Source organism: Odocoileus virginianus, unplaced genomic scaffold (assembly GCF_023699985.2).
Source record: "Odocoileus virginianus isolate 20LAN1187 ecotype Illinois unplaced genomic scaffold, Ovbor_1.2 Unplaced_Contig_8, whole genome shotgun sequence".
Taxonomy (NCBI): domain Eukaryota; kingdom Metazoa; phylum Chordata; class Mammalia; order Artiodactyla; family Cervidae; genus Odocoileus; species Odocoileus virginianus.
In genome coordinates, this window is record NW_027224325.1 from 1,941,077 (window position 1) to 1,962,320 (window position 21,244).

Here is a 21,244-nt window from a genome sequence, read left to right on the forward strand (position 1 = left end):
GAGTCCTTGGTAATCTTGGAGGGTAAACAGTGGCCAAAGAAATCATTCAGGTCCCGCACCAAAAAGAGCAAGATGATTCCTGATCTCTGGTGTATTTATAATTTGATCTACGGTCTCTATTCTTGGCACCGGAATTCATAACATGGTTTCTTCATTTGCAGACTTTCTTTCCTACCATGCTTTACCATTTTAAGAAATAAAAGAGCTTGCATCACTGAGCTCCTGCTGGCTGGGTCCTAGGAAGAGGTGGCCAGCAGTCATTAAGCCAGAGGAGAAGTGGGCTGGGAGTAAGCCTCCTGCCACGCTGACAGTCTACAAATGTGTAATCAAGAGGTGCTTACCCTGGGGTGCTTTCCTCTTGTTGCTCTTTCACTCTCTTTGCCTTATCACCCCACTTATAAAGAAAGGAAGAAACACACCCAATACTTCTGAGTGCTTTTCATATTTGAGGCTGGAGGAGGATTTTAAGAAAATTTTATGTGTTTCTTTATTCATCTTATATGTAATATCTGAAGCCCAACCACATGCCCAACACTGTATAGAGCCTTGGGAATATACAATAGTGACTAACACAAGAAATGTTTCCTCAGAGAGTTTTATAGTCTAGAAAGTAAAACAGACATTAAACAGAGTACATAATCTGTGATTAAATTTAAGGGCAGAACCAGAAACACTATGTTTCTTCTTATCACCCGATGGCTGTATTTGATCTAGTATTATGTCACTTTGTGGAACCCCTGGATTTTTTTTTAAAGTAAATTCTAATACATTCCAGTCTATCAAAACAGTTTTACCTAAAGCAGTATTTAAAAATCCTGATTGCCCATGAACAAAACAAAAAGGCAACCTATGAAATGGGAGAAAATATTTGCAAACAATGCAACCAACAAAGGCTTAATTTCTAAAATATACAAACAGCTTATACAACTCAGTAACAAAAACCAAACAACCTAATCAAAAAATAGGCAAAAGACCTGATAAACATTTCTCCAAAGAAGATCTACAGATGGCCAACAGGCACAGGAAAACATGTTTAACATCACTGATCATCAAGGAAATGCAAATCAAAACTGCAATGGGATATCACCTCACACCTCTCAGAATAGCCATCATCAAAAAGACTATAAATAAGTGCTGGAGAGGGCGTGGAGAAAAGGGAACCCTACGGCATTGTTGGTGGGAATGTAAGTTGGTGATGCTGAAACCATTTACCACAGATTGGAACTCGAACCCAGCCAAAGGGACCCAAACCCGCATGGCTGGGACTCGAACCCAGCCAAAACCCTGGTTTGGACTTGACCCAGGTGGCTGGGACTCAAACTGAGCCAAAACCCTGTTAAGACTTGAACCCACATGGCTGGGACTCAAACCCAGCCAAAACCCATGGTACCTGGTTTCAGGACCTAATGAAGCTCAGGTTCTTGATGTCTCATCACAGAAAGAATTCAGTGAGAGACAAAGTGATAGGTAAGAAGTGGATTTATTCAGATACAGAGAGAAGCACATTCCACAGACAGAGTGTGGGCCATAGCAGAGGGCAAGCACAGCCCTGAAATTTGGCCTGGTTAGTTTTTATAGGCTGGGTAATTTCATATGCTAATGAGTGGGAGGATTATTCCAACTATTTTGGGGAAGGGGCAGAGATTTCCAGGATTTGGGCCACCGCCCACTCCTTGGTCTTTTAACAGTGCCTTGGAACTGTCATGGCACCTCTGGGTGTGTCATTTCACTTGCTGATTGAGGATCAAGGTCTAGTCTTGTCTGCCATCTTGGTCCCATTTGATTCTAATCAGTTTATGTTGTGTCCTTGGGCTATGTCATTCTTTCAAAAGTTGTGCCCTGCCCTTTCCCTCCTGTTACACTGCCACTATTGACAACAGTATGGAGGTTCCTTAAAAATCTAAAAATAGAGCTGCCATATTATCCAGCAATCCCATTCCTGGATATATACCTGGAAAAGATGAAAACTGTTAATTTGAAAAGATGCATGTACCACAATGTTCATAGAAACACTGTTTACAATAGCTAAGACATGGAAGCAGCCTAGGGGTCTAACAGCAGATAAATGGAGAAAGAAACTGTAGCATATGCATACACACACACACACACATATTATAATATTACTCAGCCATAAAAAAAGAATGAAATAATGACATTTGCAGTAATATAGATGGACCTAGAGATTATCATACTAAATGAAGTCCAAGAGAGAAGGACAATACATTATATCACTTATATGTGAAATTTAAAATAATGTCTGAAAAACTGTGGATGGAGGTTCATGACATTGTACAGGAGGCAGTGATCAAGACCATCCCCAAGAAAAAAAACGCAAAAAGGCAAAATGGTTGTCTGAAGAGACCTTACAAATAGCTGGGAAAAGAAGAGAAGTGAAAGGCAAAGGAGAAAAGGAAAGATATACCCATTTGAATGCAGAGTTCCAAAGAATAGCAAGGAGAGATAAGAAAGCTTTCCTCAGTGATCAGTGCAAAGAAATAGAGGAAAACAATAGAATGGGAAAGACTAGAGATCTCTTCAAGAAAATTAGAGATACCAAGGGAAAATTTCATGCAAAGATGGGCACAATAAAGGACAGAAACTTATGGACCTAACAGAAGCAAAAGATATTAAGAAGGGGTGGCAAGAATACACAGAAGAACTATACAAAAAAGATCTTTACGACCCAGATAATCATGATGGTGTGATCACTCACCTAGAGCCAGACATCCTGGAATGTGAAGTCAAGTAGGCCTTAGGAAACATCACTACAAACAAAGCTAGTGGAGGTGATGAAATTCCATCTGAACTATTTCAAATCCTAAAAGATGATGCTGTGAAAGTGCTGCACTCAATGTCAGTAAATTTGGAAAACTCAGCAGTGGCCACAGGACTAGAAAAGGTCAGTTTTCATTCCAATCAAAGAAAGGCAATGCCAAAGAATGTTCAAACTACTGCACAATTGCACTCATCTCACATGCTAGCAAAGTAATGCTCAAAAATTCTCCAAGCTAGGCTTCAACAGTACGTGAACCGTGAACTTCCAGATGTTCAAGCTGGATTTAGAAAAGGCAGAGGAACCAGAGATCAAATTGCCAACATTCATTGGATCATCGAAAAAGCAAGAAAGTTCCAGAAAAACATCTATTTCTGCTTTATTGACTATGCCAAAGCCTTTGACTGTGTGGATCACAACAAACTGTGGAAAATTCTTCAAGAGATGGGAATACCAGACCACCTGACCTGCCTCCTGAGAAACCTGTATGCAGGTCAAGAAGCAACAGTTAGAACTGGACATGGAACAACGGACTGGTTCCAAATTGGAAAAGGAGTATGTCAAGGCTGTATATTGTCACCCTGCTTATTTAACTTATATGTAGAGTACATCATGAGAAATGCTAGACTGGATGAAGCACAAACTGGAATCAAGATTGCCGGGAGAAGTATCAATAACCTCAGACATGCAGATGATACCACCCTTATGGCAGAAAGAAGAGGAACCTAAAGAGCCTCTTGATGAAAGTGAAAGGAGACTGAAAAAGTTGACTTAAAACTCAACATTCAGAAAACTAAGATCATGGCATCTGGTCCCATCACTTCACAGCAAATAGATGAGGAAACAATGGAAACAGTGACAGACTTTATTTTGGGGGGCTCCAAAATCACTGCATATGGTGACTGCAGCCATGAAATTAAAAGACGCTTACTCCTTGGAAGAAAAGCTATGACCAACCTAGACAACATATTAAAAAGCAGAGACATTACTTTTCCAACAAAGGTCCATCTAGTCAAAGCTATGGTTTTTGCAGTAGTCATGTATGGATGTGAGAGTTGGACCATAAAGAATGCTGAGCGCCAAAGAACTGATGCTTTGAACTGTGGTATTGGAGAAGAGTCCCTTGGACTGCAAGGAGATCCAACCAGTCAATCCTAAAAGAAGTCAGTCCTGAATATTCATTAGAAGGACTGATGCTGAAGCTGAAACTCCAATACTTTGGCCTACCTGATGTGAAGAACTGACCCACTGGAAAAACCCTGATGCTGGGAAAGATTGAAGACAGGAGGAGAAGAGGACGACAGAGGATGAGGTGGTTGGATGGCATCACTGACTCGATGGACATGAGTTTGAGTAAACTCCGGGAGTTGGTGATGGACAGGGAGGCCTGGCGTGCTGCAGTCCATGGGGTCACAAAGAGTCAGACACGACTGAGCGACTGAACTGATTGACTGACCAACACCCACAGGCTGTTCCACTTCAGCCCTGTCCATCCCTTCCTCACCTGTTTTCCCTGCTATAGTCTTGGGTTGGGCCCTTACTCGCCCATCAGGATTCTTGAAATAGTCTAAGGACACCCCCAGCCTGGGGTCTCACTCCTCACTTCCAATCCCCCCTCAACACTGCTACTGTCACAGTATAACCGTGACAAAGTTAAAATATGCCTGTCGTGTGCATATATAAGGAACATGTGACAAAGATTAATTTAACTCCTTAACGAAGAAACTAGCAGAACAGTAAATCCAATTCAAAGGAAAGTTCAAGAAGCTATAGGGGATGATAAAAGGTATGCTGGAAAGACTGCAGACTTAGAGATAAAAGAGATAAAATAAAACTAACCTTAGCTCTTTCACAAGGTTACATTACTTGCCAGTGCCTTCATTCCCACATCTCCTACTCTGAGGCCTCAGGTGGGCCAGGCCCTCTTCAGGTACTTCAGGTCCTCCAGGCCCCCTTGCAGGTGGGGGGAGGGGAAGACAAGTTCAAGTCCTCAGGATCCAGGTCTTTCCACAGTTCACCCTTCCCCAACCCCAGAGTCCATCAAACTGCCAGAGAGTTTTGTTCGGTGCTCCCTCAACAGTGATGATACTGAATTCAAGGTCACTGAATGACGGGCCACTAAATCTGAGAGATGAGGGGTTGAAGCAAGGAAGACGACTATTTGGAAAGCTGACCAAGAAGATTTTGAGATTAATGTCTCAAAATAACCATCTTGTCAGGGTCTGGACGCCAGGTTCTCTTCTAAAACCAGAGAGAGAAGAGGTGAGGAACTAAAGTAAAAAAGCAGAACAGAGAGAGAGAGGCAATGAAGATGCAGAGTAAAAAGAGCCGTGTCTCTCGAAACATCTCTGGGATGGCCAGCCTGTGGAAGGAATGTGTTCATCTCTTCTTTCTTGCAGCCTTTCACAGGTGGGCAGGGTCAGATAATCTCTCTGTGAGTTGAATTTAGGCACTTCAACAGTCCCGCAGAGAGGCAGGGTTCTCTGAGGCAGGCCATTATGTGCGATTATAAGAGCAAAGGCAATGAAAATCAAGTCAAAGAAACAGTTCCAACCTGGAGTCAGAACCGACTCTTCCCTGCAACACTGTTATGACCCCACGTCTGTGCTGCTCCACATGAACTTCAGGAAAATGCAACGGCGCAGCCCCTACTTCCTGGAATTTGGCTTCTTGTTTACACCACCACAGCAAGTGGTTACAGGCTTACCTCTTCCATTTAGGGCTGTGCTTTATCTGGCTGCCCTTAACACCTGACCTCTTTCTGGCTCCTGGCTCAGCCAGGCTCTGGACAGGGTTGTGTATTTACTGGATGAGAGACCATCTGCATGTTTGTGAGGCAAAAAGCTGATTTCAGAGAGACAGCTGTTAGTGGTGGTGTGAAGCAAGATCTTAATTTCCTGCCCAGGAAGTGAACCTGGGTAGCCTTGATGAATCCTGTTCACCAGACCAGCAAGGGCTAGAGACTAGAAGCTAATTTTCCCTGGATCTTGCCCCCAGTGAAACATGCATTTCTCAATGGAGGCAAGGACTGTAAATGCAAGTACAAAGTTTATTACTAGATATAGAAAGCAACAACAAGTGGGATAGCACACAGAAAAATCGTTAAGATAGAAGCAAGGCAGAGATTCCCAGGTGGCACAGTGGTAAAGAATCTGCCTGCCAATGCGGGAGACGCAAGAGACACAAGTTTGATTCCAGGGTTGGAAAGATCCCCTGGAGAAGGAAATGGACAATGTTCTTGCCCAGGAAATTCCATGGACAGAGAAGCCTGGCAGGCTACAGTCCATGGGGTTGCAAAGAGTCGGACACGACTTAGCGCCCCTGCGCGCGCACACACACACACGCGCGCGCACACACACACACAGCAGAGGTGCACACCCGGAGAGAAAGCGTATGGGCATCCTCACTAGTGAGGAGGAACGCAGTGAGGCAGTTGAGTCACTTACTTATATAGAACAGTTCTTTTGGGTCTTTTTACCTTTAGACAATTAATCTGTTTCTTTTTCCACACCTGACCTATCCTAGAGCCTTCCCTGACATGTGTGTGCAACTTTTCTCCATGATGGATTCCAGCCCAGAGGCCTATGGAGTCACATATTAGCATCACATATTGTAAAGTGGTGCCTTCTCCTTTTTGACCCCCAAGGAGTCTTTCTGCACATATGAAATGTCTCCTTTGCCCCAAGGATGGGAAATACATGATCTTCTGATCCTTTATTCAAACAAGGTTTAGCCCCTCTGTTTCTGCCATGAATGTTACCTTAAGTGTCCACAGGAAACAAAACCTGGCTTTTTACCGTTTCAGTTGTTCTCCATTTTGGAGAGCAAACAGGAGGCTGATTGTAAATATCTAACCTGGAGCCCTCTTATCCCCTGTTTTAGGAAATACAAATAGGCAATACAAATAAGCTAGTTGCAAGTGTCCAGACTGAAGCCCATCTTTTTCTCACTCCAAGAAATGTAAACAGGAGGTCAGTTATAAATGCCTATCCTGGGTATTTACAGGCTGTCTCCTACCTCAAAGGTATGAGTGAACACAGAGCATCCCAGAGCCTGGGTCTAAACAACAGTAAGTAGATAGATAGCAAAGGTTTATTCTCCTGATAATACTCAACCATAAAAAAGAATGAAATAATGCCATTTGCATCAGTACGGATGAACCTAGAGATGATCATACTAAGTGAATAAGAAAGAGAAAGACAAATATCATATGGTATCACTTATATGTGGAATCTAAAATATGATACAAATGAACTTATCTATGAAACAGAAACAGACTCACAGACATAGAGAACAGACTTGTGGTTGCCAAAAGAGTAGGGGGTGGGGAAGAGATGGATTAAGAGTTTGGAATTAGCAGAGGCAAACTGATATATAGGATAGATAAACAACAAAGTCCTACTGTATACCAAAGGGAACTATATTCAAACCCTGTGATAAACCACAATGGAAGAGAATGTGGAAAAGGGTGTGTATATATATTTGTACAAATAAATCACTTTGCTGTATAGCATAATACAACATTGTAAATCTACTATACTTCAATAAAATAAAAAAAAAATTCTTTTTAAGTTTTATTCTCCTGGAATAAATTCCCACCAGTTCCCACAATTACATATGGTATAACTCCTATCATAAATTGCTTATTTCATATAACGCTTAGTTATTCTGTTCTCTGCACAATCCTGACTGATACACACCTCAACTTTTCTCAATAATCCTTTAGGCCCTCTAGGCCCAGGGTTCTGATGTCTCCTCATGGCTAGAGTGCAGTGGTTATTAACAGAATGAACTTTGATGCGAAATTCCAGCTCAGGCCCTCCCCAGCTCTGACTCCCCAGGCAAAGTATTTAACTACTCTAAGCCTCAGTTTCTATACCTGTAAAATGGGAATAATAGCATATCTCCCTTAGAAGCTTGCTATAAAGATTAGGGACTTCCCTGGTGGTCCAGTGGTTAGTATTCTGTAATTCCACGGCAGGAGGCACAAGTTCTATTCCTGGCTGGGGAACTAAGATACTGCATGCCATGCAACATGGCCAGAAAAAAAAAACAACAGAAGTTTGCTATGAGGATGAAATAAGATAATGGCAGTAAAATTCTTAGCACAGACCTTCACCTAGTATAAATACTCAGGATTCACTATGATCATTACCTCTGTCATAAATAACACCTATCACTGACTTGCTTTTCAGAACCACCATCAACACACAAACCAGAGTGTGAACTTCTTGAGCAAAGAGACACACCTTTTTTTTTTTCATTTATTTTTATTAGTTGGAGGCTAATTACTTCACAACATTTCAGTGGGTTTTGTCATACATGGAGTTACATGTATTCCCCATCCTGATCCCCCCTCCTACCTCCCTCTCTACCCGACTCCTCTGGGTCTTCCCAGTGCACCAGGCCCAAGCACTTGTCTCATGCATCCCACCTGGGCTGGTGATCTGTTTCACTATAGATAATATACATGCTGTTCTTTCAAAACATCCCACCCTCACCTTCTCCCACGGAGTCCAAAAGTCTGTTCTGTACATCTGTGAGACACACCTTTTGATTGGGGAGTTGAGGAAGCTTCCTGGAAGAGGTGTCATGTCAGCTGACCCTGAATTGTTGGATTGGGGTAGGTAAATAGGGGAAGGATGGCATCTCTCCTGGAAAGAAAAAAACAGAGATAGGTATAGAGAGACCAATGGTAGAAACCAACTGGACTTCGAAATTTTGCAAATTATCTTACTTGAGGAACCATGTGTTAACAGACACTGCATCAGGCCCCAGGCTGGGCTAGGAAGATAGAATGCTGAATAAGAAGCTTTTTGTCCTTTGGGAGCAAGAGAAGGAAATCAGTGCTTACAATCACAATATGATGAGGACCCCAAAAGTCCAAGGACTCAAAAGTGAATGAAGGGCAGAGAGTTTCCCAAGCCCAGGCCTGATGAGGGCAGAGGGCAGAGGACATCCCCGTGGGTCTATGGGCTGCCTTGGAGAAATGCTGAAGTGGCATCTATGTTCTATACCCATCCCCTCAACCCCCTCCTCCTTTGGAGTGAAGGTGGGTTAGTACTAAGTAGGAAGTGAATGCCCCTATTCCTTGAGTCCAGTTCTCCAGGAATTAAGGTCCCAATTATAGAAGAGGCAATCAGAGGTTAAGGTAGCACATCTAAAATTATTGAGAAGAAAACAGTATTACATGCCTAAAGAAAATTTATCAAAAGATAACACAAGACAGGGAAACATGTTCCACCAGGAAAGTAAGCTCCAACTTTGAATATCTGAAGATTCCATCTCTGGTATGCAGACAAAGATTTGGTTTGTGGTAGCATTCGAGTATGTGCTAAAGGTATAAAACAATAAATGCGTGAGTGAACGAAGACTCAAAAGATGGATCTTCTTGGGGTGGGGACTCGCACACAAACTGCCCTGCTATGTGCCCTCCAAGGTAGCCTAAGAGTGGTGTCCTTTAAACACCAGAAACATCAACCATTTCTTTGGGGTTTATCTTTCTCCCCACCAGCAGCACGTGCCTCACCTCCCCCACCCAAGTTTCTATTAGCCAAAGAAATCAAGAATGCTCAACATGCTGGAAGGAGATTCCAGATGACTGAAACCCCACTGCAAGAATTCCCCTTAGGTTGAACAGCAGCACCAGCGGAAGCAGAGGACAGATTACATAGGCCAATACAGCTCGAGAAGCATAGAGGTTCATAGGCTGACAAAGTCAGGGGAAACCTCTTGATGGAGGTTACTCTTGACTGTCATGAAATCTGGATTTAATTTTGATGCTTCTGGATAGGAAATGATTCCCTGGCAGATGAGTTCAATAAGATAGACGAGGTCATTACACCTTTAGTGGGCTTACAAAAAGCGAGAGTTTGAGTTATCTTCACTCAAAGAATATGGAAGAGATTAATACCAAGATTCTGCAGTTTGACCTCCTCAAAAGAGTCAGAAATCATAGCCTAGAACTTTGTGTTAAGTTGTATTAATTTTGTAATTTGTTTACTTTCTTTCTACCATTATTATTTGGAACCCCGTACTGTGCTAAGTCACTTCAGTTGTGTCCGACTCTTTGCGACCCTATGGACAGCAGCCTGCCAGGCTCCTCTGGAGTGGGTTGCCATTTCCTCCTTCAGGGGATCTTCCCGACCCAGGGATCGAACCCATGTCTCTTGGGTCTCCTGCATTGGCAGGTGGGTTCTTTACCACTAGCACTACCTAGGAGGCCCTGCTGCTACTGCTAAGTTGCTGCTAAGTCGCTTCAGTCGTGTCCGACTCTGTGCGACCCCACAGACGGCAGCCCACCAGGCTCCCCCGTCCCTGGGATTCTCCAGGCAAGAACACTGGAGTGGGTTGCCATTTCCTTCTCCAATGCATGAAAGTGAAAAGTGAAAGTGAAGTTGCTCAGTCATGTCTGACTCTTAGCGACCCCATGGACTGCAGCCTATCAGGCTCCTCTGTCCATGGGATTCTCCAGGCAAGAGGACTGGAGTGGGTTGCCATTGCCTTCTCCAACCTAGGAGGCCCTAGGGTCAGCTAATTCCATCCATTTTTCTTTCTGCCTCAGGCACTGAATAAAAGTACAAGTCCCATCTGTGCTTCCTTTCACAGATTAAATTATTCCACTTAAGCTCTTCATCCAAATGCTACCCCATTAGGCCTTTTGAAACTTCCTTTTTATTACAAATAAATTGCTAAATAAAGCTTGCAGCATAAAAATTAAAAAAGAACTCCCTGCTTGACGATTGGGCTGTGGCCTCAGTCAGTGAAATGGTCAAAAGTCCGTCAGGCTCCTCTCAGGCTCCATTCAACCCTGGGGGACAGACAAGAATAAACCACCGCAAGTTCACCAAGCTGCTGCCACCAGAGTCATCCTCCTGCACCGTGGGCCTGATGACACCTCCCTCACCATCCCCATCTTTCGATTTTGCTCTGATCACTGAAGTGTTTCTCCAGACACTGTTGATGGGCTTCAGCCCTGGGAGATGACTGACGCGGAGCCCAGACAGCTGGGCTCTTGGCAGCCCCCCGCCCCTCACATCTCACCTGGCTCAGCCCCGGCCTCAGGGTCAGGCCCCCAGGGACCCGAGCTTCCTGTGCTTCTCAGGAGGGAACAGACAGCGTGGGGGCCTGCTCAGGAGCAGCCACGGGAGTCAGCCCAGCCCACGGCCTGAAAGCTCACCCCGTCTGCTCCCACACCCGGCAACACCAACACATCTTCACCAGGCAGGATGGTGCAGGGGGCTCGGGGCTTGGGAATACCTGGGTTTGGAGCCTGGCCCTACCACTCACCGGCTGTGTGGCTCTGGGAAGACCACTTTGCTTCCCTGTGCCTCGGTTTCCCCACCTGTAAAATATGAATGACAACGGTCATATCAGCCGGAGTTCAGTGCAGGAAATAGGAACCACTTGAGGTGTTTTGAGCAAAGTGACTTGAGACGGGGCTAGATGCTTATGGGATGGTTGGATGGGGGAGGGGAGGAGGTAAGGAGATCTGCTCCCTCATCCCGGGCAGGAGAGGAAGGTGGGCAAATGGAGGTTGCTACTGGCAACCTGAGTTCTCAGTTCAGGATACACTGACTTGGCTGTGATCCAGGGAGCAGGCAGGGGCTCCACTGCTGCTGCTAGGGGTGGGGACCGCACACGACACTGCTGCCAGAAAAGATGCCCATCTAAATGGCCCTGCTTGCCAGAAGGAAGCAGCCAAAGCAGCAGGAAGGCGGCCTCTGGTTCCCTTCCACCCTCCAAATCCCATGTGAGGGTCTCAGCGTTGGATCACAGTAAGCTTTCCACCCCGCTCCCCAGAGGGCCTCTCCCCAAGCTGCCCCCCTCGTCTTGCCTGCCACCCCCAGGCCCCGCTGGATGTAGCAGTGTGGGGCGCCCTTGTGTGGGCAAGAGCGGCCCTGCAGCTGGGCCATCAGGATCCCAGGCTGCCCTCCTCTCCTCATCAATGCTGCCGGCTTCCAGGAGCCCAGGCCACACTGTCCCGGGGATGTCAAGGCTGTGGCACCGCCCACGTCCACTACTCCAACTGGCCTGCCTCCAAGCTACATTCCTTCCTTCTTATGCCTCCGAATGTTTTCTCACTCATATTTTAAAATTCAATGTTCTTTTTTTTTTAATTCAATGTTCTATGCATGTCAAGAGTATGTATTAGTTTTCCAACCCTATGTAACCAGTTACCCTAAAATGTAGCACCTTAAAATAGCAAACATTTCCTCACACAGCTTCTGATGGTCAGAAATCCTGGAGCAGCTTAAAACACAATATGATCAACCCCCATGAATCCACCAATCACTCAAGAACCAGAACATTATATGTCCCCTTTCATATACTTGTCTGTCATTCCTTTGCTTTTCAAAACAGTTTTGCTACATAGGTGCATGTGTCTAAATAATGTCTGTTTCATTTGTTTTATCTTTATGGAAATGATGGCTGTTGGTGGTAAGTGGTACTCCTTCCTCCCAGCTCCAGTTTTCTCTGTGTGTGCTCAGTCCCTCACTCATGGCCAACTGTTTGCCACCCTTCAGACTGTGCCCGCGAGGCTCCTCTGTTCATGGGATTTCCCAGGCAAGAATACTGAGTGGTTTGCCATTTCATTCTCCAGGGGATCTTCCCGAACCCACATCTCGTGTGTCTCCTGCATTGGCAGACACGTTCTTTACCACTAGCACCACCTGGGAAACCCCTAGGTTACCTAAGCATTCTTTATTTATCCATTCTCCTGTATATGGACATTTGTTTCCACTTCGAATTGAAAAATGATGCTAAGTCACTTTGGTACATGTCTCCTGGTACATGTAGGCAAGTTTCCCCATGTTTATTCCTAAGCAAAGGGTGCTGGGTTCTAGGATATGCAAACAAGACGATGTCAAAATATTTTCCAAAGTGGTTGCACCAATTTACACTCTCATTTGCAAGCTGTATAAAATCCTACTGATCCACATGTTCTCTCTAAGGTATGTGGGGTGGGGAAGTGGACCCATGGCCTTGGGAGAGAAGAGAGGCTCCTGGGCACTAAGACTGCCAAGGGGAGGGCCCACACACCCATGGGCCCCAGTTCCAACTCCACCAGTTAAGTTTCAGGCCCTGTGATGTGATTTATAACAAGAAATATGCATATGCTCTTCATCTGCATCCCCATTTCTGCCCAGAGCTCCTAAAACCCTTGGAATGTCCTAAGTGAGGAGAACAGATGAAGGTATTAATGAGATGACATTTGGACAGCACCTAAAGTTGGGTGCGGGTTACCAGAGGAGCCCTGTGAATAGAGGGTGGGAACTTTCAGTCCTACTCACGAACCTCTAGGAAGGAAAGAGGGGCTGGAGGTTGAATAAATTACCCATGGCTAATGATGTGGTCAATCATGAATGTGTAATGAAGCTGCCATATAAACCCCGAAGCATAGGGTTTAGGGAGCTTCCGGGTTGGTGAACATGTCCCAGGTTGGTGAATGGAGAGCCGGGGAGAGTGGCACTTGGAGAGAGCATGGAAGTTTGGTTCCCTTCTCCCAGGCCTTCCTTGCCCTATGCATCTCTTCCACCTGGCTGTTCCTGAGTTATATCTGAGAAATGGAATATTTCCTGCCATATCAGTAAACAAGGAGAGAGTTGGGCTGTAAAGAAGGCTGAGCACTGAAGAATTGATGCTTTCAAACTGTGGTGCTGGAGAAGACTCTTGAGAGTCCCTTGGACAGCAAGGAGATCAAACCAGTCAATCCTAAAGGAAACTCAATCCTGAATATTCATTGGAAGGACTGATGCTGAAGCTGAAACTCCAATACTTTGGCCACCTGATGCGAACAGCCGACTCATTGGAAAAGACCCTGATGCTGGGAAAGACTGAAGGCAGGAGGAGAAGGGAGTGACAGAGGATGAGATGGTTGGATGGCATCACTGACTCAATGGACATGAGTTTGAGGAAACTCCGGGAGATAGTGAAGGACAGGGAGGCCTGGCGTGCTGCAGTCCATGGGGTCACAAAGAGTCAGACACACAACAACAGTAAACAAGGATGTCACAGTCATCAGTGACTGCAGCCCTCCAATTTGAGCCAGTGAACCCTGAGGGAACTCAGGAAGGAGAAGAATATCTGTCATCTAGCCTTCAAGATGACACTCCCTAACGCTCCTTTGCTCTGGGAGCATTCTTCATTCCAGAAGGTATGTCACAAGACAGGGACTGCCAGAACCTGTTCTGGAATCACCACGATCAAACTTGTCACTGTCTTCCCCAAGTGGGGACACATGGTTTTGAGGGCATTAGCCCACTGTGTCCCCCTTTGCCTGGCAAAGCAATAAAGCTATCTTTTTCTACTTCACCCAAAACTCTGTCTCTGAGATTGATTCAGCACCGGTGTACAGAGAAGCTGAGCTTTCAGCATCACTGTCTCTGGGCCGATAGTGTCAGAATCAAGTGAGACTGTATGTAGGACACCCACATGGTCTTGGAGAATTGCTTGTTGGTGTGGGGAGAGCCCCCCCAACACACACACATACACACTATGCATGCATAATACTCCCACATGTTGGAATTGCATCCAGGAACCAATTTAGGCCCCAGAAGCATTCAGCTGGCCCCTCTTGAGGAAGGCTCATTTAGACAGGGACACCCTTGCACTTGGGCTTCCCTGCTGGCTCAGCAGTCCAGAAACCACCTGCCAATGCAGGAGACGTGGATTCGATCCCTGGCTCGGGAAGATCCCCTGGAGGAAGAAATGAAGGAAATGGCAACCCACTCCAGTACTCTTGCCTGGGAAACCCATGGACAGGGGAACCGGGGGCACTGCAGTCCACGGGGTTACAAAAGAGTCGGAGAAGACTTGGCAGCTAAACAACGACGACCTTTGCACTCAGCTGCTCTGCTGCTCTGGGGGAAATCATTTATCCCCCCTGTTGTAAGGACTCATGGGAGTCCTAACCAAGAATCCTTTGCACAGCAGACACTCTTTCGAGCATCTCGACTCCCCCTGCTCCCTCCTCTGCTACAGCCCCTTCTTTGGGGAAGTAGAAGTAAATGAAAGAAACAAATTCCCCAGCAAATCAATAGTGCTCTGACCTCCACTGTCACTAACACAGCATTGATTAATTGCTTACTCACAGAAAGGAAAAGTTAATTACCTACCATGGAAATTTTAAAAAAGAAAAAAGGAAACATGAGTTTAAATTTTAATTAGGGCCTCTGCATGGTGGGAATGGGAATGAGCTGGTTTCTCTTTTAAGTGATTGTTAGCAATTAGAGCAAAGGCCCCTGACTCCTGGGCAGGCTTCTTTCCCCAGGCCTCCAGCTGCACCTCCTCTCAGAGGAGGCAAAGTGGAGCCCAGAGGGCCAACCACTGCCTCCAGGACTCTGGCCATCTCCCTTAGGGAGATGCCCACGAGCAGGTGTTAGAAACACTGGGACAGGGTCTACCAACCCAAACCCACCGTTCTTCCTTGTTTCTTGTTGTTCCGTCGCTGTCATGTCTGACTTGACAATCCCACGGACTGCAGCACGCCAGCCTCCTCTGCCCTCCACTGTCTCCAGGAGTTTGCTCATATTCACATCCATTGAGTCTTGCTTGCTTCACTGCTGCCTAAAATGTCACCACAGGAACTGTGGCAGATGCTGGGATGCTCTGAGGCCCAGAGGCCCCTCCAGGCATGCAGGGCACTCCCCAGCCACTGGGACTGCTGCCAGCAGGCAGCCACCCTTCCGGATTGCCTGAGGTCACACTGCATTCCCAGGCCAGCCAGCGCCAGCTAAAGAGCAACATGAGGCTGGCCACCTCTGAACACCTTGTCAGCTCCTGTGCTGCCAGGAGGGTTGACTGCAGTGCGGCTCACGCCTCTGGCCAACCCTGCTGCTCCACCCTCTTCCATAGGGGGCAATCCCAAGAGAACTCTTTCGTGAATGTCCTGCACACTTATCTCCCTCTCAGAGTTTGCTTCTCAGGCATCCCAACTTGTGACAGAGATTTAAATTGAGCAGTGTTAAAAGTGTCCATGTTATATGTATACCCGTGGCTGATTCATGTCAACGTATGGCAAAAACCACTACAATATTGTAAAGTAATTAGCCTCCAATTAAAATAAATACATTAATTTTTTTTTTTTAAAGTGTCCATGTTATAGAATCATAAACTAAAGGAAGCTCAAAAGTCCTCTAGCCCAGCCTCCCTCCCAACGCAGCGACGCGGTTAGATCTGACCCGGCTGATGGGGCCCTGGTGGAATGCTGACCGTGAAGGGACATGTCATCTCAGAGTGGCCCTTCCGGTGCCCGGACAGTGGGGGCTGCTTGACGGCTTCTCTCATACCGGTCAGCTCCTGCCAGGCAGAGCCACGGCGCAAGGTTCTGCGTGGGGCCAGGATGGGCCAGGCTGTGGGGAAGACAGGATGTGTAGACCTTGCCCCCGCCCCTCAGCAGCCCTGAGAACGCGCATGTGACCCACAGCCGAGGTGCCGCACTGCCCCCAGAGAGCGGGGCCGACGCACAGTGAGACGGTCACCGCGCGGCCTCACGCTTGCTTCTGTAAGCAGCCCAGTCAGCCGCTGGCTTGGCTGCTCTGAGTCTTTGGTTGCAGCATGCAGGATCTTCCATCTTCACTGTGGTATGTAGGGTCTTTACTAGTGAACCCAGCCCCCGGGAACTGGAAGCTCAAACTCTAAGCCACTGCAACACCAGGGAAAGTTCCTCCAGGTGCTTTTGATTAGCCTAGTCCCCACCTGGGGCTTCTCCAAGGGCATCCTCAGCCCGACCTGGGCCCCCCTTTCAGCAGCACAGGTGCCCACGCCAAGGGCCAGTCAGGCTGAGATTGTATCACACCCCCCCCTGTAAGTCAGAAAGGCCATTAGTCTGCTAAAGAATTGGCCGGTGCCCAGGGAATCCCTAGGTGACGCCCCTTTACCGAGCTGACTCTAGGACCCTGGTGCTGCTCTGGGCCCAGGTGCAGCTGTCCGTTCATACTGGTCCCTGCCCTGGCTCCACCAGCCAGCCCACCCAGCACACACCCACATGACTGCATGGATGCAGAGGGGCCCGCACACCATTCCTGGACCCCAGGCCTAGGCCTTGAATGAGGTCACAATCATAGCCCATGGGAGACAAGGCCCACTCCTTCCTCTAGGACTCAGAGCAATACTTGTTCATTCAACACGTATTTGCTGAGAGGTCAAGACGGGTGGGAGTCACCCAGAAGAGGTTGTGGGGAAGGTGGAGGGAATGTGGGGTGAGCTGACCAAAGCTTTCTGCAGGCTGGGCCCAGAGTAAGGCAGGATGGAGAGGAGGGATCGACTGTTAATGGTTGGCTGATCTGGGCAGGACCCACAAACAAATGGGCCAATGAGATTCTCAGAAGCAGGCAGGCTTCCTTTCATCTCAGTGGGACTCTCCTGAGCCCCACACAACACTTTATCCTCTTGGCCCTGACACCCATCCCCAACCCCCAGTGGTCCCTCCACTCTCTCCCTTGGCTGTTCCTCTGGGCTGTCTCAACAACCAGCGCCTGCTGGATAGTCCACACAAAAGTTCTTCCAGGGCTGATGTGGACACCCAAGCATTCACCCTCTGGGCCTTCCCTAGGAAGGAGATACGGTGGGGGTGGGGTTGGGGGTCGGGGTGAGACAGAGCTGCAGTTAACAACTGTCTCTACACATGCGTCTGCACCAGTCTGAGAGCAGAGGAGACAAACAGCTTCCTGGGAAGGCTTCCAGCCCGGGGACAGCCACGGGCTAGCTGGGCATAGGGTAGTAAATATTCAGCGAGTGCTGGGAAGGGATAGATGGAAGAACCCATGGCAAGGGGTGAGTCCAGGGCAGCACTGAGGGCCGGGCCTCGTCCTGAATTAGGACCCAGGTGAAATCCACCACCACGATCACAGCCAAAGGGAAAATCTGTGTGGAGCTGAGCCTTCTTCATGGGGTTCTGGGTTCTGAACAGTGGAGACAGTGGCAGGCACAGTAAGGGAATGGTGCCACCCAAGCCAAGGCCCAGGCCTTTTTAAAGGTTTGATGTTGTCAAAGGTCTAAGGGTGGTCGGGAAGAGGAGGGCTCAATAACTCAGAAAGCATGTGGAGAAGTGACTTGCTGATGCCAATGGAGGTCTGAGCCAGACTGGACTGTGAGCAGTACCTTTGATGACTTTGGGGCAGACGAGGAGGGAGTGAGCACAAAGCTAGCCTTTCATGCAGCCTGATGGGCTGTGTTTATTGAGGCACTTTCTCAAGTCTCCTCTCTCACCTCACCCTCTCTTCCCCCCAGCCCTGTGAGGTAAGCAGGGCAGCTCATGAGACTCAAGGAGACCAAATGACCTGGGCATGCTCTCATGCCTGGTAGGAGAGGCTAAACCCAGGAGACCCGTGAACCTCCTCCTCTCCATCCCCCAAATAGGAACCCCTCACGTCTGCAAAGCATGTGTCCTTTTTCAAACTACTTCATCTCTCTTCTACTTTCTAAGGTTCTGTCATAATCATTTGAGGTACACTGGGGATCACTGAGCCTGTGTGCATGCCTAGTAATTTCAGCCGTGTCCAACTCTTTGTGACCCCATGGACTGAAGCCTGCCAGGCTCCTCTGTCCATGGGATTCTCCAGGCAAGAATACTGCAGTGGGTTGCCATTTCCTTCTCTAGGGGATCCTCCTGACCCAGGGATCAAACCCATGTCTCTTGTGTCTCCTGCATTGGCAGGTGGATTCTTTACCACTAGCGCCACCTGGGAAGCCCTCATTGAGCCTGGAGCCACCAAAAAAGACGTGGGTTCTGAGCATGGCCTTGTCACAGCTGAACTGTGTGACCTTGGGCAAGTTGCATTCCTCTCTGGGCCTCCATAGCTATATGTTTTCCTCTGTAGGGTAAAGGTGTAGGCATCAATACACCTGAGGTCCTTTCTGGCTCTGACATTTCTCCAGGTTCTAAGCTCCATATAACAGATAAGAAAATCAAGGCTTAGGGACTGCCCTGGTGGTCCAGAGGCCGAAACTATGCGTTCCCAATGCAGCGGGACCGGGTTCGATCCCTGGTCAGGGAACCAGATCCCACATGCCAAAATTAAGACCCAGTGCAGCCAAATAAATAAATAAAAAGAAAAAAGAAAATCAAGGCCTAGCATGTGGGTGGCATGAATGGGAAAAAAAAGACCTCCTTCAGTAGCCTCATGGGGACCTGCCTCCTGCCTGCCCACCCCCCCCACCCCCCCAGCCTCACTCCCCAACTAACTCAACCCAGCAACAGAGAGGGAAGCACTTCTGCACTCTCTGTGTCCCGAGGCCTCATTTAAAGGAGAATCCAGATTTTTGGCTCCTCATGTTTGGACCTAGAAGCAGGAAGCTTATCGGTGTTTAATGAAGCCAGGACCAACGTAATTATCAAAGGCACTTCCAATAAGCGCCTTTCAATCCACGCAGGGAGCTAGCACACTCAGAATAAAAAGGGAAGTAAAGCCATTATCCTGAAATGTCTGGGCTCCTACCTGGGCTGAGCTCTGTGAAGTCATTATGAGTAATGACGGGCTCCAGCCCCAGCACAGCTCACGGTCTCAGTAATGAGCAGGAGCACGCGGCCCCTGAGAGGCAGGGAGGCTGAGGTCATCAACAAGGGCGACTTTCCCTTTCTGGTCTGCCACTTCTTACGACTGTTCCCTCAGGACTCCTTCCTTTCGTAGTTCTGGCTTCACTCCCAACGGATTTGTTATCCCAAGTTTCCTTTTGTTCAGGGAGAAATTCACTGTGCTCTGAGAGTCTGTAACTGGACATTCTAGAAGCTTTACTGGGAGGACTTTTCTGGTGTTCCAGTGGCTAAGTCTGTGCTTGCAATGCAGGGGGCCTGGGTTCGATTTCTAGTCAGTGAACTAGATCCCACATGCCACAATTAAGACTTTGCAGGTTTCAACTAAGAGTTTGCATGTGGCAATTTAAGATCTCGCATGCCGAATAAGTAAATAAATAAATACTTAAAAAATATCTTTAGAGCTTTACTGCAAGAATTTTCCTGATTTTCTACCCAACTCACTCTGACTGATGCTTGCTTAGATGAGGGTGGTATGGTGAAAAGGGTGACACATGGTCAGTTGAGGTGAAGTAGACAAAAGGAGAACCTTATTTGGAAGAGGAGAAATTTGAAATTATGTTTGGACATGTTAAATTGAAGATGCATCTAACATTTCAAATAGGGAGTATAGGGAAGGGTCAGAGTTAGAGAGGCAGATTTGAGAGTCATCAGAATATCTGGCACATAAATCCATAAACCAGCTGAAGTGTTCAAAATGTGTTCACAGAGAAATGAAGGGCATGCAGGACTGGACCTTAGCCCTGGATCACCAAACATTTAGAAGGTGAACAGAGGAGGAGCAATTGCAAATTGGAACCAACTGTTGCTACTGAATGAACTGCCTCATCTGCTGTGAAATATCAAGGCTGGGGGAAAAGTGTGGAGGCTTCCTAGGTGACACAGTGGTAAAGAATCTGCCTGCTAATGCAGGAGACACAAGAGACATGGGTTTGATCCCTGGGTTGGGAAGATCCCCTGGAGAAGGAAATGGCAGCCCACTCCAGTCTTCTTGCCTGGGAAATCCAGGAGGAGCCCTGTGGGCTACGGTCCATGGGGTCTCAAAGAGTCGGATGGGCAACTGAGCGCAGGATAGGTGAAAAGTGTACCCTTCTGCCTGCCAGTCTACCTCTGGCAACCCCTACTGGCAGAAACTAACAGGGAGCTAACTAGCTGAGCAGAAAAGTAGTTTTCAAAGTTCTAGCCCCAGCAACACAAAGCAGAGGACAGAAAGATAGATTGAAGCTGAGAAACAATAGCTAGATAACCGGCACACATTAAGGTTCTTGCTTAGTTCCTAAGGCCAGTCTGACTACTGCTTTCTGCCATGTTTACCTCATGGCCTCTGAGAGTGAAGAAGTGGTTGAGTAAAGCAAAGATCAGGCAGAACTGGCATGAGCTGAGAGAATTGCCATACTGACGAAAGTAGAGATCAGCTTATTAGCGTAGAGATTGGAATGGAGCTGCTGGGAACTGACAATGTCAGAGACCCATGAAGAAAGCATTTGAGTGACCTAGGCCGATGGAAGGGTGAGAGGACAGGCAAGAGCGGGGGGTGGGGTGGGCGATCAGGATTGCATAAGAATAAGGATAAGACAGGCTTTCAGCTGGGATTCAGAGAGTAGATCTCAGAGAGCTAATTCCGCCTCTGAAATCTCTCCCTACATCCATTTCTGCTCGGGGGAGGGAGGAGCAGGGAACCCTTAGTGGAACTAAATAACCCTGTTCTTCCTTTCAGATCCCTTTGGATTATGTTCTTAATGGACTTCACCGGGGATGGGGCAGGATGGGAAACCAGGGATCTGAGAAGGGTGTGGGGACATTGGTGTTGGGGGCACCTAGGCAATTCAGTTGTCTGTCTGGAGAGTTCTCCCATGCCAACAATTCTTTACCTCTAATTTAAAGTCCTAAAAATGAACAAACAAGGCAGAAAGAGGCAGGAAGTACTCCTGCCC

At 47.3% G+C, this 21,244-nt stretch overlaps 1 long non-coding RNA gene across 1 annotated transcript; it reads right to left on the reverse strand.

The window, feature by feature from the left end:
• Positions 1-8,133: 8,133 nt before the first annotated feature.
• Positions 8,134-15,489, reverse strand: LOC139033904 (uncharacterized). The gene is made up of 3 exons (XR_011486387.1): positions 15,195-15,489; positions 11,063-11,117; positions 8,134-10,583 (listed from the first exon to the last, which is right to left on the reverse strand). It is a non-coding gene; the product is annotated as an uncharacterized lncRNA (long non-coding RNA).
• Positions 15,490-21,244: the final 5,755 nt, after the last annotated feature.